The following is a 12647-nucleotide window of genomic DNA, read 5'->3' as shown; positions in this document are numbered from 1 at the left end:
TGACTCTATTGGCTCCCCACAGCCAAAGCATTCACTGTGGTCAGGATGTCTATTCCTCTTATTGACCAGGCTAGAGTCTTGTGCCTATCCTGGGACCCAACAGGTGACATCAGCCTTAAGCAAACCATCTGGAGTAAGTTTGAGGTGGAAGTATCTCCCTAAAGGAAAAATCATGGTGCTGTTATCAAAAAGAGAAGAAATGGTGTGGACAAAATAACTACCAACATGTGTTGGCATCCCCTCCCCACTGCTCCCTTTCCCACCCATCTCTCCCTCTGCTGGGCCCTTCAGCAGTGACACACCTCTTCTGTTGTTGTTGTTATGTGCCATAGAGTCGGACCCGACTCATTGCAAGCCCTCCTTGGGTTTCTGCGGCGGTATCACTATGAAAGTAGATTGCCAAACCTTCCTTCCAAGGAGTGGCTGGTGGGTTTGAACTACCAGCCTTCTGGTTAGCAGTCAAGTGCCTTAGGCACTATGCTACCAGAACTTTTATTTATGAGTCAAACTCCTCCTCCAAACTGCAAAATCTCTGTGAGTCCTACTAATATCTATTTTCCCCAGAGCCCAGCACAAGAATTGCTTCAATTAAATGCAAAAATGCAACACACCACTGTGGAGTTGGATCCGACTCATAATGACCCCTTCTTGGGTTTCCAAAGTGGTAACACTACAGAAGTAGAATGCCCAACCTTCCTTCCGAGGAGTGGCTGGTACTTATTAAATACTTATTCCACCACTCACCTGTCAGATTATTATACTGTGGTGACTTGTATCTTGCTATGATGCTGGAAGCTATATCACCAGTATTCAAATAACAACAGTGGTACTCATGATGGACAGGTTTCAATGGAGTTTCCAGAGTAAGACAAACTATGAAGAAAGGTCTGGTGATGGTCTACTTATGAAAATTAGCCAGTGAAAACTGTTTGGATCACAACAGAATATTGTCCAATACAGTGCTGAAAGATGAACCCTTAGGTTGGAAGGCACTTCAATAGACACAAAATGGAGTGATAATCATGAAAATGGTGCAGGACAAAGCAACATTCTACTCTGTTGTGCATGTGGTTACCGTGAGTCAGGCTCTGACTTGATGCCAACAAACAACAGCAAAAAATATTTATTGGATGAATGACAAAACAATAGAAACTTCCATTCACTGGCTTTTCATTTACCCTGCTGTGTGCCTGGGTCTGGATCAATATCATGGGGAGAGGAGATGGAGATGGAGAAGATGACCAGCCCACAGCCCTTAATCCCTGAGGAGTGTACTGTCCAGAAGAGAATGCTTGGCACATAACACTGGGGCAAATAAGGACTCAGTGAGATGGTGCAGACCATTCTCATTCCACAAAGGGCCCTCCATTGACACAGCCCCTGAAAAGCACTGGCCCAATCATCCTCACTTTACATAAGGAGACTGAGGCAGGGATTTGTTGGTGCTCAAGGGTATATGAACAAGACCCAGAAAACACCTTGTTTCTCCTAGAGCAACAGACTGCACCTATTTTTTCCCCCACTGAATTTTCAGCAGCATTTCAACTTCATTAATTCATTAACTAATTCAATAAATGTTGATTAGCACTTGCAGTGTGCCAAGTTGACTGAACCTAACCAAACCTACTACCATCAAATCTATTTTGACTCATAGCAACCCTATAGGACAGAGTAGAACTGCCCCAGAGGGTTTCTAAGGCTGTAAATCTTTATGGGAGCTGACTACCACATCTCCCATTGAGTGACTGGTGGGTGCAAAATGCCAACCTTTTGATTGGAAGCAAGCACTTTAACCACTGCACCACCAAGGCTCCTAGATGGCTGATGGGAATGTAGAAATGAAGAAGTTATGCTCCCAGTCATCTCTGAGATACTTTCTATTGGGAGGGGCAAAAACATCATCACCAGTTATAATCCAACTTGATTAGTGTGGTGTGCCAGATAGAGGGGTGCCAGGGATACTGGAGGGCCCAGGAGAGAAAAGTGTTCATTGAAGGAGCCTCAGACGAACTCCTAAGAAATGAAGATGTCAGTGAATTCAACCTGGACTGTCTACTTCAAAGATCAGAATATCTATAGAATTTTTAGTCCATCTGGGTTAACAGAAATGATCAGATTTATGATGACTGCATGCTATCAATTTGGCCCCCTACTATTATTCTAAACATCATTGTTAGGTGGAAACATGCATGCTGTGTATGAGGACACAGATATATTTCTTGAATACCTTTTTGTTGTTGTTGTTTGCCGTCGAGTCGGCCCCGACTCATAGCAACCCCTCCTTGGGTTTCCGAGGTAGTATCACTATGGAAGTAGGATTGCCCAACCTTCCTTCCGAGGAGTGGCTGGTGGGTTTGAACTGCCAGCCTTCTGGTGAGCAGTCAAGTGCCTTAGGCATTATGATACCAGAGCTCCTGAATACCTTTTTAGACTGTGTAAAAATGTAAGTTTACTTTTCTTCTAAAAGGCAATAGATTTTAGAAAAGTATTCATTTTCATAAAATGGCAGTAATGCTGTTTTTCTGGCAGCCCCTAGTCTGGTTATCTCTGAAGTCTGTGTTACAGCTGAAAGACAGGACAGAGCAATTAAAGACCTCATGAACAACCAAGAGAAATCACTCTAAGTCCACGTATTACATATGCTCTCTGGGCTTAGGAAACCACACCACCACCATCCATTGATGTCAAGTCGGCTCTGACTCATGGTAACCCTATGTGTATTGAGTAGAACTGTACTTCACAGAATTTTCAATGGTTGATTTTTCAGAAGTACATTGCCAGGCCTTTCTTCTGAGGCACCTCTGGGTGGACTCAAATACCCAATTTCAGTTAGCAGCCAAGAGCTTTAACTATTTACACCCCCAGGGACTCCATACATAGGAAAGCACCTCAATATTTCAAGTCCCACCTCCCCCAACCTTAAGCAACTACAGTCAGAAGTCCAGAGGTAGACTGTTGTGTCTGGCAGCCACATGCACTTGAAATGTGAATAGTCCAACTGAGATGGGCTGCAAATGAAAATTAACCCAGATTTCAAAGACTTAGTATGAAAAAGAAAATAGAATTTGTTATTAATAATTGTTTATTTAAATTAGGTGTTGAAATGATAATCTTTTTGATCTACTGGGTTAAATAACTATATTATTAAAATCAATTTCACATCTTAAAAATCTTTTTCACATAGACACTAGAATGTTTAAAATTCTATATGTAGCCTGCACTAAAATCGTACTCACTGCCATCGAGTTGGAATCAACTTATAGCGACCCCTCCTTGGGTTTCTGAGGCAGTATTGCTATGGAAGTAGATTGACCAGTGTTTCTTCTGAGGAGCAGCCAGTGGGTTTGAACCACCAGCCTTCTGGTTAGCACTAAAATGCCTTAGGCACTATGCCTTGCTATTCTAGAGGGCAGAGTCCCTGTTATGGGAAGCATGCATTAAGGGAAGCTTATAAAGGCACAAACAGATGAATAAATATCGTATGACTTATTGTGGATGGCAAGAGTTTCCATATGTTGCCTTCACTTTCTGGTTAAGCATCTCAAGATATTTCTATACAAAATCCCTAGCCTCATAAAATTAATTGGCTCAACTGAGATTCTTGGGCTGTGAAAGCTGCAAGGAAACTCTAAGAAAATTTGCTCAGTGTGGGGTTGGTAAAGAGCTTAGGCTAGGAAGAAGCAATAGTCCTTTTCTTTCCCTGTCCTCGGCCCCACTTTCCTCATCTATGTAGAGCTCTGTGAGGTCCTGCTCAGCTTTGACATGCTCCCACTCTTTGACTTTAGCAATCTGTTCAATTGCTACCTTGCATGTGCTTATTTTGGGGCGACTTATCAGTCACCTACCAAATTCCTGGCTACCTAAGAAGGCTGTAGGGGATGGCTTCCTCCCCTCCAAGTTTCTGTCTTGTTATATGGGTTCCCCAGGCAGCCATCACCCTGAAAGAGCCACCCATCAGAATGACAGGCAAAATGGCAGTTGCAGCTTTTACAGCCCTGCAGCCTGGTTCCTCACTAAATATTTCTATCAAAACAGCACTTTGGAAGCGAGGTGATGCCTTAATTTAAATGCTTTATTAGCCTGGAGTGCTACCTCAAATCCATTTAGGAAGCAGCCTGTGTATAAATTACAAGAAAATAAATAAAATTAGCCCAGAAGCAACTGCTAGGACAGACAATCTGAAGGATTGTTGCACCCTTGCTGTTAACTGGGGCATCCTTTACAGAATCCTTGCCTGCAGGGTAAGGAGGAAGCTAGGCTTCTTTGTTGTTCTTCAGAAAATCTGTTCATTACCCATCCCATTCTCCCACTCTCCACCTGACACTAAAATTTTACAGAAGATAATATAGCATATCAGGAGCTCTGATAGCATAGTGGCTAAGACACTTGCCTGCTAACCAGACGGCTGGCGGTTCAAACCCACCAGCCACTCCTCGGAAGGAAGGTTGGGCAATCCTACTTCCATAGTGATACTGCCTAGGAAACCCAAGGAGGGGTCGCTATGAGTCGGGGCCGATTCGACGGCACACAACAACAACAATATAGCATATCAATAGAACAAAGGAAAATAACCACATGATCATCTCCATGGATGTAGAAAAAGCATTTGATAAAATTCAACATTCTTTCTTGATGAAAACCCTAGACAGAAAATTAGAATAAAAGAGAAAATCTACAATAGGATTCAGGGCATATATGAAAAGCCAACATTATACTTAATGGAGAAAGATTGAGACCTTTTCCCTTGAAAACAAGACAAAGGTACCTGCTCTCACTACTTCTGGTCAACATGTATCAGAAGTATGTATTCAATATATATTGCAAGAGCAATAAGACAAGAAAAATAAATAAAAGTTATCCAGATTGGGAAGGAAGAAAAATCTGTATTTGCAAATTATATGATCCTATATATAGAAATCCCAAAGGGTCCACAAGGAAGTTTCTAGTGCTAATAGAGGAATTTAGCACAATTGCAGGGTACAAGATCAACAAAAATCAGTTGGGATTCCATACACCAGCAATGAGAAATGTGAAATGGAAATTAGGGAAACAATTCCATTTACAATAACATCTAAGAGAATAAAATACCTAGAAATAAATATAACCAGGGATGTGAAAGACTTAATGCAATGAAAAGTATAATACACTGTCAAGAGAGATTATGCTGAGGGAATTAAGCCAATCACAAAAAGACAAATATTTTATGACCTGACTTATATAAAAATATAAGAAAAGAGAAATAGATAGAGACTAAAGTTTATTAGAGGTTATCAGGGGGAAGGAGTGAGGAGGATAAGGGGAGATAATGGTAATAGAAAAATTACATTGATTAAGGGTAGGGTTGCACAGCTGATTATTGTAATTGCTGTCAATAAGTTGTGCACCTGTAAAAAGTTGAATTGGCAAAAGTCATATGATAGATGTATTTACAGCAATGGAAAAAAAAAAAAAAAAAGGCAGCTGCTGAGGCTGCTTGTGTACAACCAAATACCTCATGGGTTTTGGGCCCTTGGTTTGGATGTTTAAAGTCATGGTTTCATGAGACATCCTAGGTATCTGGACTACTGACATGTTACAGTGTTTCTGTTTTACCTCCTAACTTGATGCATAGTGTCTGAGGCTTTAAAAGCTTGCAAGTGGCCATCCAAGGCACAAAAATTGGTCTATTCACTGAGAGCAATAGAGAAAGAATGAGAGTCAGGAATAGGAGGATATGGAAAGTGTGGCTAATTGCCTCCATGAAGAACTATGTCCTTTGCCATAAGACCAGAAGAACTGGTTGGTGCCTGGCTACTATTATTTAATATTTTAACCATAGATTTCATAGAAGAATCTTGATCAAAAGGGATAAAATGTAGAACAGAATTTTCAGTTTTCCTGGTCTCCAGACTTTCTGGAGCCATGGGACTGAGGCTGGATGACCCCCTGAAACTGTTGTCCTGACATAATCAAACCTTAAACCCAAACTATGCCCTGGTCATCTTAAAAGGTCTGCCCCTGACCATTATGCTCTTTTAAGAACTATCTATATGAGATCAAATTGACAACAGCAATTTGAAAGATTAGGTAGGAATCTTGGGAGGGGATGGTGAATTTATGTTAATGAAGGAGAAAAAAATCAGCAAAGGAGCATAAGAATTGTTGCACAACTTGAAGAATATAGTCAATGTCACTGAATGATAATGTAGAAACTGTTGAATTGGTGTTATGTTTTTCTGTGTATATTCTCAACAACAACAAAATGATTACATTTTAGGGAAAAAAAATTCTACAGAAGAAAATTTTTTCACACGTTCCCAGGGAGCTGACAAAGTTTAGGGACAGAGGAAAAATAAAAATAACCAGGAGACAGGGCAGAAATGAAAGGAATGAAAGAAGAACAAAGGTGGCAGTTTAGCTAGAGAGCAACTACTATTGGCTATGGAAATTGGCTATGGAAGTAAAATTCTGTCAGTGATAGGATACTATCCATACTCATACAAGGAAGCCCAATTTATATGACTGTTATTCAAATTTACACACTAACCACTAAAGCCGAAGATGAAGAAATTGAAGATTTCTACTAATCTGCAGTCTGAAATTGATCAAACATGCAATCAAGATGCATTAATAATTCCTGGTGACTGTAATGTGAAAGTTTGAAACAAAGAAAGATAGGTAGTTGGAAAATATAGATTTGGTGATAGAAACAATATCAGAGATTGAATGATAGAATTTTTCAACAACATAAATAGCAACTATGCATGTGGACTTTGTCAGACGGACTACACAGCAATCAAATTGAATACATTTGTGGAAAGAGGTGATGGAGAAGCTCAATTTCATCAATCAGAACAAGGCCAGGTGCTGACTGTGGATCAGGCTGTCACAAGAGCCAAAATACAATCTTTATTATGTCCCATCTGAATTTAAAGACCATCCCCAAAATAGACTTGACATATTGAACACTAATGACTAAAGACTAGATGAGCTGTGGGATGACATCATGAAGAACATGAAGAACACAAAAAGTCATTAAGAAGACAGGGAAGAGAACTTCCACTAAGATGGCAGAACAGGCAGACAAGCTACACAGACCCTCTTCAACAAAGAAAAGAGAAACCAATTGACAGATAACTGAAGATAATCCTGGAGCCCTGCATTTTGAAAAGAAGTGTACATAGGTGGATTAGGCACCAACTAGTTGAAGAACCTTAATGAGAACAGTGAGTTTGGAGACAGACAGAGCTGCAGACTGTCAGCTACTCTGATGGCACCAACAGCCTGAATATTTCCAAGTGGTGTTGGGACCTGAGAATTGACCTAAAGATCAGCCCTGGTCACCAAGGGCTGCAGGGACAACTGCTCTGGTGGCCAATGACTAGGAAGGGAAATAGCAAAAGAGGCAGACAACCTGAGCTGTGGACTTTTGGCTGTCAGGAGGGCACAGCTATATTGACTGTTTAAAAGTGGTGACCATTTTGGGTATTTAAAGTCACCAAGGGTGCAGCCATTTTGAATGTTTGCAAGAGGCAGCCATTTTGGATATTTAAAGTGACAGCATTCTTATTCACATTCCAGGGACCTGAGAATAGGATCTGCTTGACAAGGACAGCAGGCACATATGGGAGGCTGACAATGGGAAAGGAAACAGGTGGTGAGTGTATAAGTGCTGCCAACTAGTGAATAGAGAAGCACAATACCCTGCTTACTTAGAAATCTACCAAAGAAAACAAAAATCTTGGGCAAATCATTCCAACATACAATCACCAATTAAATATAAACACAAAAATATCACAATGTCTCAAGACAATGGAGTATCACAGTACACAGAAGCAAGATAAAGCAGGAGAAACAAGGGACCAGGATACAGACCCAGAACACATCTCTGAGGAAGAAGCAGCATTGGAACTCCCTGATAAGGAATTCAAAAGAATTATAGTTAGGTACCTTCAACAGATTGAGAGACAGATCAAGGAAAACACTGATAAAAGTGAGGAAAATACAGAGAAAACCCTGGAACAACTTTGAAAGACAATACAAGAATAAAATAACAAAATAAATGAAAAATTAGAAATGATACAAAATCTAAAGACAGAAATCCAGAAGATTAATAGTAAATTTTCAGAAATAGACCACACATTGAATGGGCACAGCAGTAGAATTGAATCAATGGAAGACAGAATTAGTGAGATTGAAGACAAACACCTGAATACTTCTTTGGAAAACGGTCAATCAGAAAAAAGATCAAAACAAAATGAAGAAAGCCTAGGTTCACGTGGGATACCATCAAAAGGAATAACTTACATGTAACCAGAATTCCAGAACAGGAAGAGACAAATAAAACCACAGAGAAAATTGTCAAAGATTTGTTAGAAGAGAATTTCCTTGGTAAGATGAAAGATGAGAATATATCCATTCAAGAAGTCCAATGATTTCGAAGCAGGATAGACCCCAAAAGAAAATCACCAAGACATATCATCATCAAACTCATCAAAACCAAAGACAAAGAAAGAATCCTGAAACCAGCACAGGAAAAACAAAAAGTTACCTACAAGGGGCAACCAATAAGACTAAGCTCAAATTTCTTGGCAGAAACCATGCAGGTGAGAAGACTGTGGGATGGTATATATAAAACTCTGAAAAAAATTTCCAACCAAGAATTATATACTGTGGTAGTTCAGTTTGTGTGTCAACTTGGCTGGGCCTGGTTGAATGGCTGGGCAGCTGGATGTAGTATTCTCCATGATGAGATTGGTAATCAACTCCATGTGGAATCTACTGTGAACAGCTGAGTAGCTGCCTTAGGGAATGTAGTCTTCTTCCTGTATATAAGCAGAAGCCTTGGGGAATGGTCTCTAGCTTAGGGCACATTTGGACCCTGCATGTATCTGTATCATTGTTCAGCAGCCTACCATGCTCTGCCTACCTTGGGACTTACAATGGACTTGAATTAATGGCCTGCCATGTGGTTTGGTAACATCGGCACTGTGCCATTTATTTACTGACCTTGGGCTTGTTAGCCTCAGCAGCCAGTAGCTGCCTGGATGAAGAGATGCCTCTACCTTTAGTGGACCAGGAGCAAGAGGCAGAGCTGAAGCCCAGGGTTGAAGGGCTTTCACCCAGCCCCTAGAGCCTGGCAGTTTGAACTTGGACTTAAAGCCTCCGAACTATGAGAGAATGAACTCCTGTTTGTTAGAGCCGTCCCATTTGTGACATTTCTGTTAGAGCAGAACATACATCCAGAAAAATTGTCCCTCAAATATGATGGTGAAATTAGGACATTTCCAAATAATCAGAAATTAAGGGGATTGGTTAAAACCAGAAAAACCTGACAAGAGATGCTAAAGGGAGTCCTTTGGACAGAGAACCAACAACTGCAAACAACAACTGACCATTACCACACATGAAGACATAACACAGAAACCAGCCCAGGTATCGAAGTATCCAAAGTAAATAAGCCTACAAGATTGTAAACAGGGAACCAGAGACATCAACTGACAAATGAGGACAACTACAGACCAAAAAGAGGGAAAAAAATGTGTAGCTACAGAACTTCTAAATGGTAGGGAAGTTAAGGCAACAGCAAGATAGAACAGACTGTTCTAAACTGGGGAAGAAAATTATAAATCACAGGGTAACCCCAAAGAAAAATGGTAAACCTTCACATCAAAATAAAAAAGAGGTAAAGCACAAATATTTAGCAAATACTGAAACAATAACAATTAAGGAATTGATAACACAATTCATAAACAAAATGAGCTCAGCACAGAAAGTTATATGGAACTGAGAAATTGGCAACACCACAAAAAAGAACATAAAAAAATGACAGCAAAAAATTCATACTTATCAATAATTACACTGAATGTCAATGGATTGAATACAGCACTCAAGAGATGAAGAGTTGCAGACTGGATAAGAAAACATAACCCATCAATATGCTGTCTACAGGAGACACACCTTAGAGATAAAGAAAAAAAATAGACTAAGAATCAAAGGTTGGAAAAAGATATATCAAGCAAATGGCCATGATAAAAGAGCAGGAGTGACAATATTAATTTCTGATAAAATTGACTTTAAGACAACCACCATAAGAGACAAGGAAGGATATTATATAATGATTAAAACATCGATTGAACAAGAGGACATAACAATAATAAATATCTATGGACCCAGTGAAAGAGCCCCAAAATACATAAAACAGACTCTAACAGAACTGAAAATGCAAAAAGATGACTCCACAGTCATAGTAGGAGACTTTAATACACCACTTTCAATCACAGATAGAACAACTGGAAAGAAACTCAACAAAGACACAGAAGAGCTAAACAATGCAATCAACTGACTTGACCTTATAGACGTCTACAGAGCATATCACCCAACAACAGCACAATATACATTCTTTTCCAGTGCACATGGAATATTCTACAGGATATACCATATGTTAGGCCACAAAGCAAGCCTCAATAAATTTAAAAACATTGAAATACTGCAAAGCATCTTCTCAGATCACAAAGCTGTAAAATTAGAAATCAACAATAGGAAGATGAATGGAAAAAGAGCAAACACGTAGAAACTGAATAACACTGTCCTTGAAAATGACTGGCTAATAGAAGAAATAAAAAATGAACTTAAATATTTCTTTGAATCAAACAAGAATGAAAACACAACATACCAAAATCTTTGAGACACAGCAGAAGCAGTAATCAGAGGCTAATTTATAGCAACAAATGCACACATCAAAAAAGAAGAGCCAAAATTAACACCTTAAACCAACATCTCCAACAATTAGAAAAAGAGCAGCCAAAAAAAAAAAGCCTGTTGTCATCAGAAGAAAAGAAATAAGAAAGATTCAAGCAGAAATAAATGAAACAGAAAAATGCAAAGACAATAGAAAAAATTGACAAGACTAGAAGTTGGTTCTTTGAAAAGATTCATAAAATTGACAAACAACTGGCAAATTTAACAAAGGAAAATAGGAAGAGAATACAAATAACACAAATAAGAAATGAATTGGATGACACCACAACAGAACCAACAAATTAAAAGGATAATATCAGGATACTATCTATGAAGAACTACACTCCAACAAATTCGAAAATCTAGAAGAAATGGACAGATTCCTAGAAACATACTACATACCTAAACTAACAGAGGCTGAGGTGGAAAAATTAAACAGACCCATATCAAAAGAAGAAATTGAACAAGTCATAAAAAAAATTACCAAAAAACCCTGGACTAGACGATTTCATTGGTAAATTCTACAAAATGTTCAGAGAAGAACTGACACCAATCTTACTCAAACTATTCCAGAACGCAGAAAAGGATGAAATCCTCCCAAATTCATTTTATGAAACAATCATAACCCTGATACCAAAACCAGGCAAAGACATCACTAAAAATGAAAACTACAGACCAATATCCCTCATGAATATAGATGCAGAAATCTTTAACAAAATTCTAGCGAATAGACTCCAACAACATATCAAAAAAATAATTCATTATGACCAAGTGGGGTTCATACCAGGTATACAAGGATGGTTCAACATTAGAAAAACAATCAATGTCATCCATCACATAAATAAAACAAAGGAAAAGAGCCACATGATCATATCAATCAATGAAGAAAAGGCATTTGATAAAATCCAACACCCATTCCTGATTTAAAAAATAATAATAATACTCTCAGCAAAATAGGAATAGAAGGGAAATTCTTCAACGTAATAGAGGACATATATGCAAAATAAATGAAAAAATAAACCACCCAAACTCACTGCCATTGAGTCAGTTACAACTCATAAAGACCCCTCCTTGGGTTTCTGAGGTGGTATCTCTATGGAAGTATATTACCCAATCTTCCTTCCTAGGAGTGGCTGGTGGATTTGAACCACCAGCCTTCTAGTTAGCTAGCCTTAGGCACTGTGACACCAGAATTCTCTGCAAAACCAACAGCCAATCTTAATAGAGATTGAAACCATTCCTTGTGAACAGGAACCTGACAAGGATGCCCTCTATCACACTTCTATTCAACATTGTATTGGAAGTCCTAGCCAGGGCAATAAGGTAAGAAAAGGGAAATCAAAGGCATCCAAATTGTTAAGGAAGAAGTAAAACTATCCTATTTGCTGATGATATGATCCTATACATAGAAAACCCAAGAGACCAGCAAAAAAAAAAAAAAAACTACTGGAACCAATTGAGAGATTGAGCATAGTGGTGGGATACATGTTCAACATACAAAAATCAGTTGGATTCCTTTACACCAGCAAAAAGATTGCTGAAAAGGAAATAAGGAAATCAATACCATTTACAATAACTACAAAAATAAATAAATAAATTCTTGGGAATAAATCTCACTTGGGACACAAAAGACTTGTACAAAGAAAACTACAAAACACTACTTCAAGAAACCATAAGAGATCTACATATGGAAGAACATATCATGCTCATGGATAGGAATATTGAACATTGTAAAAATGTCAGTACCACCCAAAGCAATCTATATATTCAATGCAATCCCAATCCAGATCCCATCGGCATTCTTTAAGGATATGGAAAAAACTATCACTAATTTTATATGGAAAGGAAAGAGACCTCAAATAAGCAAAGTAGGAGGTCTCACACTTCCAGATCTCAAAACCTACTATACAGCCACAGTAGTCAAAACA

General features: G+C 38.8%; 1 protein-coding gene across 1 annotated transcript in view; it reads left to right on the top strand.

Moving 5' to 3' along the window:
* The window catches only part of CUNH3orf20 (chromosome unknown C3orf20 homolog), a 184924-nt gene that overhangs the window by 54948 nt on the left and 117329 nt on the right, over positions 1–12647 (top strand). The gene's annotated exons all lie outside the window — the stretch shown is intronic.

The sequence above is a fragment of the Orycteropus afer genome, unplaced genomic scaffold (genome assembly GCF_000298275.1).
Source record: "Orycteropus afer afer isolate SDZICR_OR568_19922 unplaced genomic scaffold, OryAfe1.0 scaffold00282, whole genome shotgun sequence".
NCBI lineage: Eukaryota > Metazoa > Chordata > Mammalia > Tubulidentata > Orycteropodidae > Orycteropus > Orycteropus afer.
This window is presented reverse-complemented; position numbering and strand designations above follow the sequence as displayed.